Genomic DNA, 23,442 nt, shown 5'->3' with positions numbered 1-23,442 from the left:
CGTCAATTTTAAGCCCCCTCATCACCAGAAATACCTGACCAGGAGGAAGTCTCCTCTTTCTCTCTGGCCTACGAAGATGCTGAGAGATGCTCCAGATGAAAGATACCACACTTCTTGAGTGTGGAGTGTTGTCCTGCAAGATGGTGCCCATGTCATCATCCAGTATACTATATAATGATGTTTCAACTATAGCCAGTGCCTCTGAATTCAGGAAACAAAGGATGAAGGTAAAAGCGAGACAGCACATGATTTCTACCTCACAAAACGAAAAGTATTGCTTCCTGTCCAGCTGATTTTGTCCTCTGAATTTTACAGGCCTTGGTACCCAAGGGAGGAAAGTTTACACTGTGTGTGAACTCTTATCTGTTATGTTGAAATTTGAGTTTTTCCTTCTGGCCATTTGGAATTTCTTATGTCACAGACCAAGCAGACAAAATATGTGGTTAATATGTTGGGTGAGGTGACTGATCTTGATCAGCAACAGGAAATACATGATTGTGTACAATGGAGTATAAGAATTGTAACTGTTAGTTACAATTATGTATGTTAGTAGGGGGGTCTCTTGGTGTCTTATTATACTGTCATGTTCCATGTTAAAAGATTTAACATGGAGATTTCATCTCTGAAGTATAGCATCTTCCTTATTTAATTTCATTGAATAAAACATTAAAAAGAAACACGTGTTTTTTATTATTTTAATGTTTATTATTGAGACACAGAGCGAGCACAAGCAGGGGTGGGGAGGGGCGGGAGGGTAGAGAGAGAGAGGGAGACACAGAATTCGAAGCAGGCTCCAGGCTCCCAGCTGTCAGCACAGAGCTGGTTGCAGGACTTCAGGAACAGTGAAATCATGACCTGAGCTAAAGTCGTATGCTAAACTGACTGAGCCACCTAGATTCCTCCAAGAAACACCTGTTTTAAGCAAGGGACTTTTCTATTGTTACGACTCTACTCTTACAGACTTAACTGCTGAATTAAGAATCAAAAACTAAATACATGGCTTTTCTCTCAAGACACTAAGTTCTGTTGGAGGCTTGTTACACAGCAAATATTAAGTGATAAAGCATGTGAAGGACAAATCTTCCATGGCAGCCTCAGCATTATTTGACCTGAGAGGAGGTCAAATGAAACTCCAGAGAAACTCTTATAATGCCATAGAGTAAATAATTTCATTTCTTTGTTTTCAGTATTTTAGTTAAATTTAAGGTATTTTAAGTTATTTTACCTCACATTAAGTGGGAAATATTGTTTAAATTTAAATTCATTCAGAAAACAAATAATACATGAATGTTTTTAAAAGTATATTTTTAAAATCTTCAAACTTAAGTCTACTTCAATAGCAAGTATATCAATATGGAAGAAAGTTTGCTTAAATTGAAGAAAAATTGAACCCTTTGCCTTATACAGCCACCAACAATATGTACTTATACAGTTATTAGGATTGAGACTTTATATTTTTTTAAAGTAAGGGGCAAATTTTTATTTAGTTTTTAACTATACTCCATATCCTCTGAGCAAAGGCCCAGATAACATTTTCTTAAATTGGAAAGCTAAATAGAAATAGGTTTATGTCATTTATAAGTTACTCAATTTAGTAAAGAGGAAAGTATAATATTCTTATAAAATTTGGAATGACTGAAGTAGATTCTTTTTTAATAATGGGAAATTAATATGATGTGTTGAGAGTACCCTCAGTGATGATTATTCTGAGAATTACAGAAATCTTTACATTATGGAAATTGACAGGAAATAACTTTCTAATGGTGTGTGTGCAGGTATGTGTGTGTGTATTTGCATGCCATAGAAGATGGAAATTCTAGGGTAGAAATCACAGAAACCATAGAGAATGTAATAAGTAATGTCAATGTCCTTAAATTCTAGGATTGGGAAATTATAAATAAATCAATTATAATTGCCTATGCTGCATAGAATGTCTTTTAAAAAGTTATTAAATGCATTTCTAAGGAATATAGGCCCAAATTTTCCAAAGTGGCTTTCAATTCTTGGAATCTCTTAAATGATTGCTCAACCAGATAACAAATCTTATGGACCCCTGATACTTTAGGAAGAACGTGACTGATAATACCAATGAATTATAATGAAGCCTCTACCTTAAATTTTTCTGGCAATCTGTACTTTTTAGACTTTGTATGGTGGGACATTTCCAGGTTCTTGCTTTTTTACAGTATTTTTTCCTATTTGTGTCTTATCTGATTTTATTTAAAGTATTTTCTCTTAGTAGTATATAAATATCTCTATTCTCTGGTCGATGGATGGATATAATACCCTTCTGCTTTTATCATTTTCCTTTTTCACAATACCTTCCAAAATAATACTATGCCATCTGAGACACGTAAACCAAAAAACAGAAATATCAAACACAGATAACTTCTATAAATGGCTCCTTAAAATACTGCCCTTCAAAATTTTCCAAAAGAGGTTCTCTTGTGAGAAGCACATGTTTAATTTTCAATCAGAATGGTTAATCTAGCTCCTTTCCCCATTTGTAAACTTCTCCTAAATGTTTAGCATTAATTATTTCCTATAGTGACAAAATTCTGTAAATATTTTGAATTATTTCATTATTGATATATTTCAGTGTAGTGTTAGCTGTATTGGAGTATAATTTGTCGTTTTAATTTCATGACAAGTTTCTCTTGCAATAATAGAAATAGGCTCATTTTTAAGGATTTCACCTGAATTGTTATCTCTGCTGTAAGATAACACATTTGCACAGTTCCTTCTAAAATGTTTGACAGCAGAGAGTGCAATTATCAGTGTGTTGAAATTAAAAGTATTTTGTTCACATATCTTTTTTGGGTAATCACTGAATAAGTCCTTCCATGAGGAGCCGGACGTTTAATTCGTTTTAAATCATATGTATTCCTTTCACATAAGTCTTATCAAGGTTACACAGCTTGCTGTTCTTTGAGACGTCGTTGCTGCTAAACAAAGTAGCCATTAAAATAGCATTTACCTGGTAAGAGAGTGTCAAAAGTGATAACATACTTCCATGTAAGTAATTTTTAAAAATTTACTTTGTCATTTAGGTCACTAATACTATTGTACCATTCTCACGTAAATTTGAAAAAAAAAATCATCTTTCTTTGCGAGTAGTATGTTTCAGTTCCTTTTTATTTCAACTAGAAACTGAAAATGACCTAACATTTCTGGGGAATCAGAATAGAAATTGTAGCGTGAGATAAACAAATGAATGAAAGTAGTTCTGGGGAACAATATCTATTAAAAAATACTAAGTAATACATCTATACTTAAGATTAAATAGGATATCTAGGCTCCAAAGGTACGCTCGCTTTTAGAAACTAACAAGGTGACATCAAGACTTACACCTATGATTATTTTCAGGAATTTATAAGGTCAAATTTCAACAGATAGCCTACTCAAAGAATTTTGGTGGGTTTGGCTTCTGTAAAGAAATCTATTATTTTCTAGCACAAGTGCCAGAACAATAGCTTAAATGTTATTCAGTACCCCATTTTCAGTCCTTCCTATTTATTTTTCTAACCCATCATCTTCTACTTCTCCTTTGCCTGCTCCACAACTAAAATGAACTACTTGAAATTCACACCTGTGTTTCACACAGCCAAGTCTTTGCTCATTCTGTCTCTCTGTCTCTGTCTCTCACTCTCTCTCTCTCTCTGTGTGTGTGTAAAGAAATATATAAACAAATATATATTCTTTTAAGAACTTTCTCATCACTATAAATCCTAATTCATTTTAAATGATTATTTTTCTGGACATCTTTGTGAATCCACTTAGAAGTATTTCTGCACCGTATCCTATAATTCCTTCCTTCTTATATCTAAGTCTTTTACCTTTGAAAAATTGTGAATTTAGAGTAAGCGTTCAATTTTATGAATATTATACATCTATTTTTCCCAGTTGATCCTGTTGATGATGGCTCCTTGATAAAGTTATAGCTATCGATTTCCTGGATAATCTATGATATAATTATACTAAACTTATTTCAACTGTAAAATTTAATTGTTTATACTCATTTTTTATTTGGTTGGACAATTTCCCCAATTACCTATTATTCTATAGTTTGGATGATTTGGCTGAATATTTCAATGTAAACTTTTTATCACTTGTATCTCAAAGCTCTCTCCATTAGAAAGCTATTGGAGATTTACAATTAAATAGCACATTGATCTATGCACTGAGTGCAAATAAATAGGGACAAAGTAAAAAGTCCAGCAATGTTTAGTATAATTGGAAAATAAACCTATCATTCTTTAAGTAATTGTTTCTTACTCATTTGAATAATTTCATGAACATTAGGTTCTTTTAATAATTTCATATACTGCTTCAACACATTTTTTAAATTGCATTATAAAATAAAATAATAAACCAAAATATAAATATTTGTTACCTTAAAGATTTTAGAGGATTTTTTAAATAAAACGTTACAAAATAAACATATAATGACACATGGATAAGTGCTGAGACATGGAATAGAATGTTATTAGTGGACAGAATGGCAGAACCTTATGTAGCCTGGAGGTTTAGAAAAGGAATCGTAAAAGAAGCAGACCTTAAGTTGAAAAAAAGTTGAGAAGATAATTAAGTTTCAAAGGAGATATACCCTTGTACATTTTCAAATAAAAAGTATAGAAAAGGGGGCACCTGGGTGACTCAGGTGGTTAAGTGTCCAACTCTTGATTTTGGCTCAAATCATGATCTCATGGTTTGTGAGTTCGAGTCCTACATTGGGCCCTGTGCTGATGGCTCAGTGTCTTGAGCCTGCTTTGGATTCTCTATCTCCCTCTCTCTCTCTGCCTCTCTCCCACTTGTGTGTACATGCATGTTCTCTCTCGCTCTCTCTAAAAAATAAATAAATAAAACATTAAAAAACATTTTTTTAAAGAATAGAAATCACTCAGTATATACTGTAAACATTTATTAAGCATGGTCATACAATGCTTGTATTGGTCATGCCAATCACTTGCATGGTGCTGAGAATCTAGAGGTAAAAAGAAAGTAGAGCTTATTGTCAAAGAAAACATTCTAACTGAGGAGACAAATGAATATCTCAGTGATTATATGTGTCATAATTGCCATTAGTGAGTTGGGTTACAAAAGTTTATAACATATTGTGGGGAAAACGGTGTGGAGGGGGTGCTTAGATAAGGACCAACTAACTCATACCATGAATCACATTTCAGGTTTTACATATTTATTCCATAAGTATTTGTTGAAGACTTACTATGACTAGCTGACAGATACTAATTAAGCCCTTCGGGTGCCAGGATGCTCAGGAAAGACAAGATGCCTGTTACTAAAGAACTTAGTTCTAACACTCACACTAGAAAAGCAGTTCTAGAGTATTCATGGGCAAGTTAGAAGAACAAACTAAGGAGGAGGGAATCTCAAAAGTTTTCCGGGCACCAGGAGAAACAAGCTCTATAATAAAGGGACTAAGTCATACCCAGAAGAGAGCTGGGCATAGAAGCCTCGGGCATTATCAACACATCACTGCTCACTGATGGAGAACAATTCATAGAAAAGTATAAGGACTGCCATATACATTTTCTCCTAGCCCAGTTCCCTACAGACTAATATCTGAAAGAAATATGTATTTCTAATATTTTAATCCCAAAGCAGTCATACTCAAAATATGGCCCACTTCCTGGAAAAATCCTCAAACTCTGGGCATTTTTAAGATGTAAATTTCACGAAAATACCCCAGACTAACCAACTCAAAATGTCTGGAGTTATTCCCATCATTCTGTTTCAACAAGTTATACAAATTATTCTTAAGTATGTTGAAGTTGAGAAGTACTGCATAAAACATCATATATGAAACATTAAATTTACAAAAGAGAATATATTAAAATAAAGAATATTTTCAAAAGAATATCTTGTGAAATAGTTATATCTGCCTTGTTTTCTTTAAGTTGGTCATTATTTCTTTATGGATTGTCATTTTTATGTATAAAACACTTGTCTTTTCATCAGACTTACAACCTCATGGCTTTTATGGTATCTCTTCTAAAAATTTTCTTATTCAAGGAAGTCAGATAACTTTGAAAAAAATCAGCAGAAAATAAGCAGGTATTCTTATTACCTATTTATAACATTCAACTTTTCCTTAACTTTGAACTTTTTCTTTCACTTGAAAAGTTGTACATCCTTGTTAGTGTCTGTATTAAAATTTCTAATCAAACAGTAAAGTAAAATGATTAATTACATTTATTTGGCATCTTAAACTATCTGAAAAAATGATATTTGATAAGTATTGACAAAGGAAAATATGGAAATATGCTAAATTAGCAAAAATGTATTTTATATTTTATATCATGGCATAACTTGATATACACAACTTTCATATATTATATACACTATGATTTGATGCACAGAACAGACTTTTTCTAGTTGGAAGATGGTGTTACCTACTATAATATTTACAAGGAATTGAGCAGCATGTGATTGATTCTCCTTTTAATTATGAACAATATGACACAATGTAGCTTTCACTATAAGGTTGTTATGAGCTTACTGATACTCAAAAAGAATGGAAATCATTGCATCTTTTCCAAAATGACAGATTTTTCCACTCTAAGTAGAAATTGTGGAACACAGAATTTGGGATACTAAATCATCAAGGAACAACTGAGTATTTCAGGCACATGATGGATGCTGAATTTCTGGTGGGGATCAAAATCTGTCAAGGACAGTAGCTGCTATCATCAATCACTTCCCTGAAGTGCCTGGTTCTGCAGTGACTTATGAGTGTTCAGGAAGCCCAGTGGTGGTAGAAAGTAAAAAGACAGAAAAAAGAAAAAAAGTCAGCATTTCCTAAGTGATACCCCAGGCCAGATGATATAAAACTCAACATCCATACAATAAGCCAAGGAGAAGGAAGGCACAAATGAGGATTTTAATCAGATTAAATTCACCATAGTTTATCAGCCTATCAGGCATATACTGTCATAGTACTAAGTGGAGAAATTTGTCACCATCATAATTTAAGAAATTGTGTTTTTAATTCATAGTTGGAAATTCATTGGTAAAAATTATATCTGAAATAATGTATAATTTTGAAATGTGTGTCTTGCTTTTATGCCTTTATTTTGTGATACATCATTTCAATATTCCTTGGGTATACTAAAAAAATAAGTTACCATTAATTTTAATTGCTTTTATACATTTTTCACACAACATGTCAGCTAAGATAGTTTATGAAGTGCTTTGAACTGATACCATTTCACTGTTTTCCTTTGGTAGCTCGGAAATAAAACAGAATTAAAAAAAATACATTCCATTAATTTATGCCTTACGTGAAACTTTAATATATTCTTTAAAGCTGTCTTTCTCCAGATATATAGGAGCTCAGTTATTGTATATATGTGATTTCATATTTTGTTTAAACTGCTCTGTGTTTAAGAACTTTTAACTAAAGGGAAGGAGCCAAGATGGCAGAACAGGATGGAAGCTTTTTGTGTGTCTCGTGTCCATGAAATGCAGCCAAACCAACGCTAAACCATCCTGCACACCTAGAAAACTGACTTAAGGATTAACATAACAATCTGCACAACCTGAACTAAAGAATTCAGCAGGCATGCAGCATGGAGAGGTTGAGAAGCCGTGGAGGGCAGGGAGCTGCTTTTGTGTGCAGAGAGAGGATGGAGACAGGTAGGGGGAGAATACGGGAAAAGCACCCCCCACAAAAGCAGCTGGAGAGAAAGTGGAAAATTGGAAACAGCCACAGGGACTAAACTATAAAGGGAGAAAGGAGAAAGGAGACGGTTTAAATTCCTTAAGACTGTAAACAAAGGGAGTGCAAAGGCTGCAACTCTGAAGCTCCATACCTGGCGGTGCTCTGGTGGGAAGGGCGAATCCCCAGGAACAGAGTGGGGTCCGGGAGGTTCTCAGGACACACAGGGAAAAGCGGTTCCACTACTTGAAGGACATTTGGTAGAGGCTGTGAGGCCACCTGGGCCCAGCAGACCACAGAGAATGGCCACATTCGCTGGTGCTGGAACAAGGTGGTTGTGGGTGAAGCCTGGCACCATATGTGTGTTGTGATTTTCCATAATCCCTGAAACGCTGCTGCTACACTGTCTTGAGAACTTTTTCTGGGACAAATGGCACCTGGCTGCAGTCTCTGGGCATCGGCAGCAGCATGGACCCGCAAGCATTCCTTGGTGCTGCTGGCACCCGGCCATTGCTTGGTGAGACCCTCCACAGAAGGGCAGAGTGGGTCAAAGCCACAGTCCCTCAGAACTGGGGGCCAGGGAGGGCAGCCACATCTGAGACAAAACTTGGGAGAGGTACTTCCTGGGGCTTGGTCACGGACAGTGAAAAAGGGGGAGTGGACAAAAGCTGAAGACAGAAGACGGGTGCACAATTGCTAATCGGGGAGAACAGAGTTCCGATACTAGAAACTGGGTAGCTGGGTGACTCCATTTTCACTGCTTGCACATGCACATATGTACCTACAAGCACCTTCAAGAACACAAGTCTCACTGCCTGCTTTACTTTATGGACTATAAAGCACTTCATAGTTTGACTTCCAGGGGAAAACGAAGTAATTTCAGTCGTATTTCAGTCAGTTAGCCAGTCCCACTATTCAATTTTCTTTTTTTCTTTTCTTTTTTCCCCTATTTTTAATTTTTCTTTTTCTTGAATAAAGAAAAAAAATTATTTTTAGTTTCAGTTTTTATTAAAAATATTTTCTTTAATTTTTTTCTACTGTATTTTTTACTTTTGTGTACATTTTTTCAAATTCTATTTTACTTCCATCATTTCATTTTAGTCTAGTTCACTGTATTCATTTTATCAAATTTTCAAACAATTTCCTCTTTTTTTTCTTTTTCCCCCTTTTTTCTCTAATCTATCAAGCCACTTTCAACACCCAGACCAAAACACACCTAGGATCTAGCATCATTTATTCGATTTGCTGTGTGTCTTTGTGTTTGTTTTTAATTTTTTAATTTTAATGTTTTTAATTTTAATGTTTTTTAATTTAAATTTTTCCACCTCAATTCCTTTTCTCCCTTCAAAATGATGAAATGAAGGAATTCACCCAAAAGAAAGAGCAGGAAGAAATGACAGCCAGGTACTTAACCAACATGGATACAAGAAAGATGACTGAACCAGAATTTACAATCATGATAATAAGAATACTGGCTGGAGTTTAAAATAGATTATAATCCCTTTCTGAGGAGATAAAAGAAGTAAAAGCTAGTCAGAATGAAATTAAAAAAACTATAAGTGAGCTGCAATCACGGATGGATGCCATGGTGGCAATAATGGAGGTGGCAGAACAGAGACTCAGCAATATTGAGGACAAACTTATGGAGAATAATGAAGCAGAAAAAAAGATGAAGATTAAGGCAAAAGAGCATGATTTAAAAATTAGAGAAATCAGTGACTCATTAAAAAGGAACAACATCAGAATTATATGGATCTCAGAAGAAGAAGAGACAAATAGGGGTACAAGGATTATGTGAGAAAATCATAGCAGAAAAATTTCCTAACCTGGGGAAAGACATAGACATCAAAATCGAGGAAGAACACAGGACTCTCATTAGATTCAACAAAAACCGACCACACAAAGCATATCATCGTCAAATTCACAAAATACTCAGGCAAGGAGAGAATCATGAAAATAGCAAGGGAAGTCCCTAACCTACACAGGAAGACAGATCAGGTTTGCAGCAGACCTATCCACAGAAACTTGGCAGGCCACAAAGGAGTGGAGGGATATATTCAGTGTGCTGAATCAGAAAAATATGCAGTCAAGAATTCTTTATCCAGCAAGGCTGTCATTCAAAATAGAAGGAGAGATAAAAAGTTTCCCAGACAAACAAAAACTAAATGAGTTTGTGACCACTAAACCATCCCTGCAAGAAATTTTAAGGGGGACTCTCTGAGGGCAGAAAAGATGAAAATACATACATAAATACCAAAAGCAACAAAGATTAGAAAGGACCAGAGAACACCACCAGAAAATCCAACTTTACAAGGAATATAATGGCAATAAATTCATATCTTTCAGTACTCACTCTAAATGTCAATGGACACAATGCTCCAATCAAAAGACATAGGGTAACAGAATGGATGAGAAAACAATATCCATCTATATGCTGTTTACAAGAGACCCACTTTAGACCTAAAGGTACCTTCAAATTGAAAATAAGGGGATGGAGAACCATCTATCATGCTAATGGTCAACAAAAGAAAGCTGGAGTAGCCATACTTATATCAGACAATCTAAACTTTAAAATAAAGACTGTATCAATAGATGCAGAAGGGTGTTATATCATAATCAAGGGGTCTATCCACCAACAAGACCTAACAATTGTAAACATTTATGCACCAAATGTGAGAGCACCCAAATATATAAATCAATGAATCACAAACATAAATAAACTCATCAATAGTAATACCATAATAGTAGGAGACTTCAACACCCCACTCACAGCAATGGACAGATCACCTAATCAAAAAATCAACAGGAAACAATGACTTTGAATGACACACTGGACCATATGGACTTAATAGATATATTTGGAACATTTCATCCTAAAGCAGCAGAATATGCATTCTTCTCCAGTGCACGTGGAACGTTCTCCAGAACAGATCAGATACTGCGACACAAATCAGCTCTCAGAAATTACAAAAAGATTGAGATCATACTGTGCATATTTTCAGACCACAACTCTATGAAAATCACCACATGAAAAAATTTGGAAACGAAACAAATACTTAGAGACTGAAGATATCGTACTAAAGAATAAATGGGCCAACCAAGAAGTTAAAGAGGAAATTAAAAAGTATATGGAAGTCAGTGAAAATGATAACACCACAACCCAAAACCTCTGGGACGCAGCAAAGGCAGTCATAAGTAGAAAGTATATAGCAATCCAAGCCTTCCTAAAGAAGGAAGAAAGATCTCAGATACACAACCTAACCTTACACCTTAAAGAGCTAGAAAAAGAACAAATAAAACCCCAAACCAGCAGAAGACAGGAAATAATAAAGATTAGAGCCAAAATTAATGCTATTGAAACCAATAAAACAGTAGAACAGATCAATGAAACCAGAAGCTGGTTCTTTGAAAGAATCAACAAAAGTGATAAGCCATTAGCCAGTTTAATCAAAAAGAAAAAGGAAAGGACCCAAATAAATAAAATCAAGAATGAAAGAAGAGAGAGCAGAAATTAAAACAATAATGAGAGAATATTATGAGCAATTCTATGCCAATAATATGGGTAATCTGGAAGAAATGGACAAATTCCTAGAAACATATATACTACCAAAGCTGAAACAGGAAGAAATACAAAATTTGAACAGACCCATAACCAGTAAAGAAATTGAATTACTAAACAAAAATATGCCAAAAACAAGAGTCCAGGGCCAGATGGCTTTCCAGGGGAATTCTACCAAACATTTAAGGAAGCTGTTCCAAAAAATAGAAACGGAAGGAAAACTTCCAAACTCTTTCCACGAGGCCAGTATCACCTTGATTCCAAAACCAGAGACCCCACTAAAAAGAAGAACTATAGACCAGTTTCCCTGATGAACATGGATGCAAAAACCCTCAACAAGATATTAGCCAACCAGATCCAGCAATACATTAAAAAAATTTATTCACCACGACCAAGGGGATTTATATCTGGGATGCAGGGCTGGTTCAATATCCACAAAACAATTAACATGATTCATTACATCAATAAAAGAAAGGACAAGAACCATATGATCCTTTCAATAGAAGCACAGAAAGCATTTGACAAAATATAGCATTCTTTCTTGATAAAAACCCTCAAGAAAGTAAGGATAGAAGGATCATACCTCAAGATCATAAAAGCCATGTATGAAAGACCCAATGCTAATATCATCCTCAATGGGAAAAACTGAGAGCTTTCCCCCTAAGATCAGGAACAAGACAGGGATGTCCACTCTCGCCACTGTTATTCAACATAGTATTGGAAGTCTTAGTCTCAGCAATCAGACAACACAAAGAAATAAAAGGTATCCAAATCAGCTATGAGGTGGTCAAACTTTCAGTCTTTGCAGATGACATGATACTTTATATGAAAAACCCAAAAGATTCCACCAAAAAAACTGTGAGAACTGATTCATGAATTCAGCAAAATTGCAGGATATAAAATCAATGCACAGAAATCGGTTGCATTCCTATACACCAACAATGAAGCGACAGAAAGAGAAAATAAGGAATTGATTCCACTTACAATTGCACCAAAAACTATAAAATACCTAGGAATAAATCTAACCAAAGAGGTGAAAAATCTATACACTGAAAACTATAGAAAGCTTATGAAAGACTGAAGAAGGCACAAAAAAATGGAAAAAGATTCCATGCTCATGAATAGGAAGAACAAATGTTGTTAAAATGTCAGTACTACCCAAAGCAATCTACATATTCAATGCAATCTCTATCAAAATAACACCAGCATTCTTCACAGAGCTAGAACAAATAATCCTAAAATTTGTATGGAACCAGAAAAGACCCCAAATAGCCAAAGCAATCTTGAAAAAGAAAACCAAAGCAGGAGGCATCACAATCCCAGACTTCAAGCTATACTACAAAGCTGTAATCATCAAGACAGTATGGTACTGGCACCAGAATAGACACTCAGATCAATGGAACAGAATAGAGAACCCAGAAATGAACCCACAAATGTATGGCCAACTGATCTTTGACAAGGCAGAAAAGAATATCCAATGGAATAAAGACAGTCTCTTCAGCAAGTGGTGCAGGGAAAACTGGACAGCGACATGCGGAAGAATGAATCTTGACCACTTATACCATACACAAAAATAAACTCAAAATGGATGAAAGACCTCAATGTAAGACAGAAAGCAAACAAAATGTTTGAGGAAAAAGCAGGAAAAAAACCTCTTTGTTCTTGGCCGCAGCAACTTCTTACTCAATATATCTCGGGAGGGAAGAGAAACAAAAGCAAAAATTAACTACTGGGACCTCATCAAAATAAAAAGCTTCTGCATAGCAAAGGAAACAGTCAACAAAACTAAAAGGCAACCTACAGAATGGAAGAAGATATTTGCAAATGACATGTTAGATAAAGGGTTAGTATCCAAAATCTATAAAGAACTTATCAAACTCAACACCCAAAAAACAAGGAATCCAGTGAAGAAATGGGCAAAAGACATGAATAGACACTTCTCCTAAGAAGACATCCAGATGGCCAACCTACACATGAAAAAGTGCTCAACATCATTCATCATCAGGGAAATACAAATCAAAACCACAATGAGATACCACCTTGCACCTGTCAGAATGGCTAATATTAACAACTCAGGCAACAACAGATGTTGGCAAGGATACAGAGAAAGAGGATCTCTTCTGCATTGCTGGTGGGAATGCAAACTGGTGCAGCCACTCTGGAAAACAGTATGGAGGTTCCTCAAAAACTAAAAATAGAATACCCTACAACCTAGAAATTGCTCTAATAGGTATTTATCTGAGGGATACAGGTGTGCTGTTTCGAAGGGATACATGCACCCCCATGTTTATAGCAGCACTACTGACAATAGCCAAAGTATGGAAAGAGCCCAAATATCCATCGACTGATGAATGGATAAAGAAGATGTGGTGTGTATGTGTGTGGGTATGTGTACACACACACACACACACACACACACACACACACACACAATGGAATATTACTCAGTGATCAAAATGAATGAAATCTTGCCATTTGTAACAACATGTATGGAACTAGAGTGTATTATACTAAGTGATTAAAGTCAGTCATAAAAAGACAAATATATGATTTCACTCATATGTGGAATTTAAGAAATAAAACAAATGAACATAGGGGAAGTGAAGCAAAAAAAAAGATAAAAACCGAGGGAAACAAACCGTAAGAGACTCTTGAATACAGAGAACAAACTGAGGGTTCCTTGAAGGGTGTTGGGTGTGGGGATGAGCTAAATGGGTGGTGGGCATTAAGGAGGGCATTTGTTGAGATGAGTGCTGGGTGTTATATTTAAGTGATGAATCATTAAATTCTATTCCTGGAATCATTATTACACTATAGGTTAAGTAACTTGGATTTAAATTTTAAAAAAATAATAAAATATATACATTTTAAAAAAAGAAATTTAAAAATTTAACAGTTCTCTGCAGATTATTTGTATTTTCTACATGTAATACAGATTACCTCTCCCTTTTTAATTCTCTTTTCTGTTCTTCCTTTTGTAAATATTTATAATTCATTTTCTAGCCTCTAAAACTGCATTTGACTAACTCTTCCTTTTTTTAGTGTTGTTGAGGTAGAACTGACCTATATTAATTTCAGGTATATAATGTAATGATTCAATTTTTGTATACACTGTGAATTTTGTTTTGTATTTGTGTATATACTTTTATTAGATAATGCCTACTTCCCCTCAATTTTTATGGATTATTTTGCAGTTCTAACAACAATGTATGAGAGTGACCATTTCTCTACAGCTTCCTTAACAAAGTATATTGTTAAGCTTTTGAATTTTTGTCAGTGTGATGATGAAAATACCTCAGTATAATTTAGGAGTAGTCACCATGCGTCACCACACAAATTTACAATTTTTTTTCTTATGATAAGAACTTTTAAGAATTACTCTCTTAGCAGCCTTCAAATATGCACTAAAATATTATAGACTCTTGTCCCCACGCTATACATTACATCCCCATAAATTAAGTATTTTAAAAGTGGACAGTAGTACCTCTTGACCTCCTTCACCCATTTTCACCCACGCTTCAACCCCGATCCCTCTGGAAACCACCATTCTATTCTCTGTATCTTTGTGTTTTGTTTTGTTTGTTCATTTGTTTAGTTTTTTAGATGCCACATAAGATGAAATCACAATTTCGTATTTGTCTTTGATTTATTTCACTTAGCATAATACCTCAAGTTCCATCCATATTATACCAATGGTAAGATAGCCTTCTTTTTGATGGCTGAGTGGTATTCCATTGTATATACATATACCAAATATTTTTTATCCATTCATTCATCGATGGGCACTTAAGGTGTTTCCATGCCCTGGCTCTTATAAATAATTCTGCAGTGAGCAAAGGGTGCATATATCTTTTCAAATCAGTGCTCTTGTTTTCTTTGGATAAATACAAGGTGAATTGCTGGATCACATGGTAGTTCTATTTTTAGTTTCTAAGGAAACTCTGTATTGTTTTCCACAGTGGCTATACCAATTTGTATTTCCATCAATAGTACATGAGGGTTCCCTTTTCTCCACATCCTTGCCAACACTGGTTATTTGTTGCATTTTTTCGTATTAGCCATTCTAACAGGTATGATTGTGATTTTGATTTGCATTTCCATGATGATTAGGGATTATTGGTGATTGAGGATTTTTAATGGGCCTGTTAGCCATGTATATTTCTACTTTGGAAGAAGGTCTATTCAGATTCTCTGCCATTTTTTAAATTAGATTGTTTTTTGCTGTTGAGTTCTCTACATAATGTGGCTATTAACCCCTTATCAGATGTGATTTGCAAATATTTTTCTCTCATTTAGTAACTTTAATTTGTTGATGGTTTCTATTTTTTGCAGAAACTTTTTCATTTGATGTAGTCCTTTTTTTTTTTAATTTTCATTTTTGTTGCCTTTACTTTTTGAGTGAGATCCAAAATATCATGCTAAACCCTATATCAAGGAGCTTACTGCTTATGTTTTCTTCTAAGAGTTTTATAATTTCAGGTCTCACATTAAAGTTATTAATCTGTTTTAAGTTGATTTTTTTTGGCAAGTTTCATTCTTTTGCATGTGGCTGTTCAGTTTTCCTAATACCATTTATTGAAAAGACTCCTCTTAGATCCATTACTTAATGGTAGGGACATTAAAACTTCAGGATTCCTTCTGTATTTATTAGCAGAAACTGTCCCATAAAGAACTTTCCCTCACCAACTATTGGATTACCTTGACATTTAGTCTATACAGGAGAGGCTGGATAAGTCCTCGATCATCTTACCTATTTCAGAATAATTACTAGGCAGCTCTTTGCTTCTAGGTCTTTCCAGTAGGGATACTTAGGACATATATCTTTTAGGGGAAAATATTCACGAGTTTATACTGTTATTTTTAATTAAAACTCAGGACCACCAGGTTTTACTTTTTTGATTTTATATTTGTGTCTCTTTTATAAAGATAATTCTGGTTCCTGATGCCATTAATATAATTATCTTGATGCAGGCAGGCTGGGTCAGAGGATCCAGAGAGAGTGTTCCACAGGACTAGCCAAAAGTGTCCTTGGTTTTACACAGGATGGAAATCAAATGTGAGCCAGCAGGAAACAAAGGCAGAGTTTATTGAAGACTTAATCGAGAGAGAGAGAGGCAGACAGACGAGACAGACAGAGACAGAGAGACAGAGTATCCGGGAGACTCAGAAAGGAAAAGAACAGGAGTCTTGTTCTTGCTTGGGGTCTGGAGTTTTTATTGGCAATTGTGGTCTGGCGCACAGGTACTCTTAGGCATCTGGGAACTGGTCAGAACAAGTACAGGGTCCAGGTGTCCTTCCTAAGCCACTTACCCTTCAAGTCTTGGTGTCAAGTTGGAGTCAGTGGTCTTAGAGACTATGAGGACTCTGCCTGGTTACTCCTTAGATGTTATCTATTGTGCTAGAAGACTCCAAAGATATCCTTATCTTGGGGCATCTGCATGGCGCAGTTGGTTAAGCATCCAAATCTTGGTTTCGGCTCAGGTCATGATCTCTTGGTTCCTGGGTTTGAGCCCCCTAGAGGGCTCTGCGCTGACAGCACAAAACCTGCTTTGGATTCTCTGTTTCTCTCTCTCTCTCTCTCTGCTTTCTATCTATCTCTCAAAAATAATCAAATATTAAAAAGTTTTTTCAAAAGATATCTTAACTCTTTGTCCCTTACAAGGAGGATATATGCTGTTTGCATTACAAGGCACCTGTAGAGTAGGGTGGGGTTGCAGACCCTAGCAAGAATAGGAGCCGGAAGGGAAGCAAAGAAAAAAAAAAGGGGGGGGGGCGCCTGGGTGGCTCAGTTGGTTGAGCCTCAGGCTTCGGCTCAGGTCATGATCTCACGGTTTGTGAGTTTGAGCCACGCGTCAGGCTCTGTGCTGACAGCTTGCAGCCTGGAGCCTGCTTTGGATTCTGTCTCCCTCTCTCTGCTCCTCCTCTGCTCGTGCTCTGTCTCTGTCTCTCTCTCTGTCTCTCTCTCAAAAGTAAATAAATAAACATTAAAAAAAAGAAAAAAATGGGCTTTTTTTTTTCATGGGGTCACTTCAGTTTCCCTGCTTCATTTTGCCCTATGGGACCTAGCCACCAGGAACTTTATAATGCAGGACTAAACCGAGAGCACCTGATCAACCATCAGCCAGCACCTCCTGCACAAGACCAGCTGACCCACCTTACCCACCCAGAATGTTCTTGCCTCCAAATGAAACCAAAATTTCAGTTAGCCTCTAAGCTTCCTACCAGCTTACAGGATGCAATCTGTAAAATCAAAAAAACGGGAGGGGTGCCAGGGTGGCTCAGACTTTAAAGTGTCTTTAAAAAACAAGTGACAAGATTAAAAAAAAAAAAAAAAAAAAAAAAGACAAGTAAATGTCCTAAGAGATTTAAGAGACTTATTAGCCAAAGGAAACCTGTAAACAAACCAACTGTAAACAAAACAAAAAAAGACATTTATCAAATAATTTATGCAGTTTAAACATTGACTGGATATTTATGATATTAAAGAATTGTGTACAGATAGTATTATAGTAATAGAGATGGGCTAAATAGGATATGGGTATTGAGGAGGGCGCTTATGAAGAGCACTGAATGTTGTAAGTGATTCATCACTGAAATCTACTCATGAAACTATTATTGCAATGTATGTTAAGTAACTAAAATTTAAATTAAAAAAATAATTTCAAAAAGAAATAAGATAAAAATCAAATGGTCCTATTTCCATTGTATATTCTTGGCTCCTTTGTTTGTAAATTAATTGACCACATATGCATGGGTTGATTTTTGGGCTCTCTATTCTGTTCCATTTATCAATGTGTTGGTTTTTACTTTAATATCATATTGTTGCAATTACTGTAGCTTTACAGTATAGTTTGAAATCAGGGAGTGTGGTGCCTCCAGTTTTGTTCTTTCTCAAGACTGCTTTGATTACTCAAGGTCTTCTGTGGTTTCATACAAATTTTAGAATAGTCACATTTCTGTGAAAAATGTCATTGGGATATTGATATGGATTGCACTGAATCTGTAGAATCCTTTGGGTGATACGGACATTTTAACCCTATTAATTCTTCCAGTTCATGACCATGGAATATATTTCCATTTAGTTGTGTCTTCTTCATTTTCTTTCACCAATGTCCTATAGTTTTTTTGTACAGGTCATTCACCTTCTTGGTTAACTGTATTACTAGTTTTTTTATTCTTTTTGATGCAATTGTAAGTGGTATTGTTATTTTAATTTATCTGATAGTTTGTTATTAGCATTCCAGAATTGCAACAGATTTGTGTTTGTTGATTTTGTACCCTACAATGTTACTGAATTTGCTTATTAGTTCTAACAGTTTTTTTGGTGGAGTTCTTAGGGTTTTCTGTATCCAAATTTATGTTATCCACAAATAGTGACAGTTTAATTTCTTCCTTTCCAGTTTCAGTAACTTTTATTTCTTTTTCTTAACTAATTGCTCTAGTGAGGACTTCTAATACTATGTTGAGTAAAAATGGTGAAAGTGAGCATCCTTGCCTTGTTCCTGATCTTAGAAGAAAAGTTTTCAGCTTTTCACCGCTGAGTATGATTTTAGCTTTGGGCTTGTCATGTATGGTCTTCTTCATTTTGAGATATATTCCCTGTATAGCCATTTTGTTGAGAGTTTTTATCAAACATGCGTTGAATTTTGTCAGAAGTTTTCTCTTCTGCATCTATTGAGATGGTCATGTTATGTTTAGATCCCATTCTGTTGATGTGGTATATTATATTGATTGATTTGCAGATATGAACCATCTGTGCATCCCTGGAATAAATCCCACTTTATTATAATATGATCCTTGTAATATATTGTTGAATTTGGTTTGCTAATATTTTGTTGAGGATCTTTGTATCTATGTTCATTGGGAATATTGGTCTATATTGTTTTCTTTTTTATTTCCTTTCTTTGTGTGTAGGGGGGTATCCTTGTCTGGTTTTGATATCAAGGTAATGTTGGCCTTATAACCTGTGTTTGGAAGCATTACCTCTTCCTTTTTTTTTTTTTTTTGTAAGAGTTGAAAAGGATAGGTATTGAATTTTCTTAAAATTTTGGTAGAATACACTAATGAAGTCATATGGTTCTGGACTTTTGTTGGGAGGTTTGATTACTGATTCAATCTCCATACTAATAATTGGTCTATTCAGATTTCCTATTTCTTCATGATCCGGTGTTAGAAGTTTGTTTCTAGGAATTTACCCATCTCTCTTAGATTGTCCAATTTGTTGGCATGTAATTGTACATAGTAGTCTCTTATGATCTTTGTATTTCTTTGGTATAAGTTGTAACTTCTCTTTCATTTTATTTTATTTTATTTATTTGAGGCCTCTTTTTTTCTTGGTGAGTCTACCTAAAGGTTGACCAATTCTGTTTATATTTTCAAAGAACCAGCTTTTAGTTACATTAATGTTTTCTACTATGTTGTTAGTCTTTATTTCATTCTTTCTTCTCTCTGATCTTTACTATTTTCTTCCTTCTAACTTCAGGCTTCATTTGTTCCTCATTTTCTAGTTCCGTTATGAGTAAAGTTAGAGTTTTTGAGATTTTTCTTGTTATTGAGGTAGGCCTATATTACTATTAACTTCTTAGAAGTACTTTTGCTGCATACCATAAATTTTGCTCAAGTGTATTTCCATTTTCCTCTGTCTCTAGGTTATTTTTTTTTCTTTTTTTTTTTTTTTTTCTCCTGTGACTTATGTGTTGATGTTTTGGTTGTTCAGGAGCATGTTGTTTAATCACCATATTTTTTAAAAAATTTTGTGACTTGCTTCTCATAATTGATTTCTAGTTTTATATCGTTGTGGTCAGAAAAGATGTTTGATATTAGTTCAGTCTTCTTAAATTTACTTAGTATTGTTCTGTGGCCTAACATATCATATATACCAGAGAATGATCCATTTGCACTTTAAAACACTGGGTATTCTGGGGCGCCTTGGTAGCTCAGTTAGTTGAGCATCCAACTTTGGCTCAGGTCATGATCTCTCAGTTCGTGAGTTTGAGCCCCACATCAGGCTCTGTGCTGACAGCTCAGAGCCTGGAGCCTACTTTGGATTCTGTGTCTCCCTCTCTCTTCTCTGCCCAGCTCATGCTCGCTCGTGCTCTCTTTCTTTCTCTCTCTCTCAGAAATAAAGAAACACTAAAAAAATCTTTAAAAAGTGTGTATTCTTCTGCTTTTGGGTGGAATGTCCTGTATATATCTATAAAATCCATCTGATCTAATGTGTCATTTAAGGCCAATGTTTCCTTATTGATTTTCTGTCTGGTTGATATATCCACTGATGTAATTGGGGTAGGAATCTCTAAATATTATTATATTGCTGTCAGTTTCTTTCTTTAGATCTGTTAATATATGCTTTATATATTTAGCTGCTTCTACCTTGGGTGCATGGATATATACAATTATTATATCCTCATGTACTTATCCCTTTATCATTATGGAAAGTTCTTTTTGTTTTATTATAGTCTTTGTTTTAGAGTCTATTTTTTTTCTGATAAAGTATAGCTACCTCAGTTTTCTTCTGGTTTCCATTTGTGTGGATCATCTGTTTTCACTCCTTCACTTTCAATATTTATGCATCCTTACGTCTGAAGTGAGTCTCTTGGACACAACATATAGACAGGTCTTATTATTTTATTTAGCCACTCTGTGTTTTTCATTAGAGAATTTAGTCCACTTACATTTAAAGTAATTATTGGTAAGTATGTATGTATTGCCATTAAAAAATATTGTTTTCTGGCTGTTTTGTAGTTCTTCATTCCTATCGTCTCTTGCTCTCTTTGTGGCTTGATGATTTTCTTTAATATTATACTTAGATTCCTTTCCTATTATCCTCTGTGTATCTACTACAGGATTTTGCTTTGTGGTTACCATAAGTCTCATACATAACAGCCTATATATATAATAGTCTATTTTAAGTTGATAACAACTTAAATGTGAATGTATTTAAAAACAATATTATTAGTCTCTTCTCCCCATGTTTTATGTTTTTGCGGTCATATTTTACATCTTTTTATTTTGTGTATCCCTTGACTATTATTCTTATAGTTAATTTTACTACTTTTTTGTCTTGTAACCTTCATACTAGCTTCATAAGTGATTAATCCATTAACTTTACTATATATTTCCTTTAATAGTGAGTTTTATGCTTTCATATTTTTTTTGTTATTAATCAATGCCCTTCTCTCCAGCTTAAAGAAGTCCCTTTAACATTTCTTGTAAGGCTAGTTTAGTGATAATGAACTCCTTTAGCTTTTGCTTGTTTAAAAGACTATTTCTCTTCCAGTTCTGAATGATAACATTGTCAGGTAGAGTATTCTTGGTTGGAAGCTGTTTTGTTTTGTTTTGTTTTTTCTTTTAAGCATTTTGAATATATTGTGCCACTCCCTTTTGGCCTTCAAAGATTCTGATGAAAACTCTACTTAGACTCTTAAGGGGGGGTTCCCTTGTAAATAACAAGTTGTCTTTTTCTTACTACTTTTAAGATGCTCTCTGATTTATAACTTTTGACATTTTAATTGCATTTTGTCTTGGTGTGAATCTTTTTGTGTTCATCTTATTTGAAACTCTCTGTGCTTCCTGGACCTGGATGTCTGTTTCCAGACCATCATTGGAAACATTCAACCATTATTTCTTCAAATACATTTTCTGTCCCTTTCTCTCTTTTCCTATTCTGTGACACCATAATGTCAATGTCATTTCTCTTGATGTCCAATAGATCCCTTAAACTATTGTCACTTTTTAAAAATTATTTTTTCTTTTTGCTTCTCTACTTGAGTGAGTTCCACTATCTTCTAGATCATTGATCATTTCTTCTGTTTCATCTAGTCTGCTGTTGAACCTCTTTAGTTTGTTTTTCAATTCAATTGTATTCTTCAGCTGTGCAAATTGTTTAGTACTTTATTATATTTTCTACCTCTTTGTTGAAGTTCTCACTATGTTCATCCGTTCTTTCCTCCTTTAAATGTAAGGTTAGATTGTGTATGTGGGATCTTTCTTGCTTCTTGGGAAGGGTGTGAATTGCAGTGTATTTTCCTCATAGGACTGCCTTTGCTGCATCCCAAAGGGTTTGGACTGTCATGTTTTCATTTTCATTTGTTTCCATGTATTTTTAAATTTTTTCTTTAATTTCCTGGTTGATTCATTCATTCTTTAGTAGGTTGTTTTTTAACCTCCATGTATTTGGGGACTTTCCAAATTTTTTCCTGTGGTTGATTTCAAGTTTCATAGCATTGTTATCTGAAAATATGCATGGTATGATCTCAAATTTTTATACTTCTTGAGGGCTGTTTTGTGACTCAGTATGCGATCTATTTTGGAGAATGTTCCGTGTGTACTTGAGAATATGTATTCTGCTGCTTTTGGATGAAAAGTTCTGAATATATATGTTAAGTCCATCTGGTCTAATGTGTCATTCAGAGTTGTTATTTCCTTAATGATTTTCTGACTAGATATTATTTATTTATGTTTGTGATTGATTTATATATTTGGGTGATTCCATGTTGGGGGCATGAACATTTACATTTGCTAGCTCTTCTTGATGGATGGACCCCTTAATTATGATCTGATGCCCTTTTTCATCTCTGTTTATAGTCTTTGTTTTAAAATCTAGTTTGTCTGATATAAGTATGGCTACTCTGACTCGCTTTTGCTGCCCAGTAGCATGTTAGATGGTTCTCCATCCCTTCACTTTCGATCTGCAGGTGTCCTCAGTCTAAAATGAGTTTCTTGTGGCAGCATATCTTGTTTCTTTACACATTCTGATACCCTGTGTCTTTTTATTGGGGCATTTAGTCCATTTACATTCATAGTGATTATTAAGGATTTAGTGTCATTGTGTTATCTGTAGGTTTTGTGCTTGTAGTTATGTCTCTGGTCCTTTGTAGTCTTAGCTGCTTTCCACTTTTCTGCTCACAGACTCTGTCTGAGGATCTCCTGCAAAGCTGGGTTAGTGGTCATGAATTCCTTTAGTTTTTTTTGTTTTGTTTTGTTTTGTTTTTTGTCTGGGAAAGCTTTTATCTCTCCTTCTATTCTGGATAATAGCCTTGCTGGATAAAGGATTCTTGGCTTCATATTTTTCCTATTTAGGACATCAAATATTTCCTGCCACTCCTTTATGGCCTGTCAAGTTTCAGTGGACAGGTCTGTTACTACTCTTATGTGTCTACCCTTGTAGGCTAAGGCCCGTTTGTCCCTAGCTGCTTTCAGAATT

Source organism: Panthera uncia, assembly GCF_023721935.1.
Source record: "Panthera uncia isolate 11264 chromosome A1 unlocalized genomic scaffold, Puncia_PCG_1.0 HiC_scaffold_16, whole genome shotgun sequence".
In the NCBI taxonomy this organism is placed as follows: domain Eukaryota; kingdom Metazoa; phylum Chordata; class Mammalia; order Carnivora; family Felidae; genus Panthera; species Panthera uncia.
Note: the sequence above shows the minus strand (reverse complement) of the source record.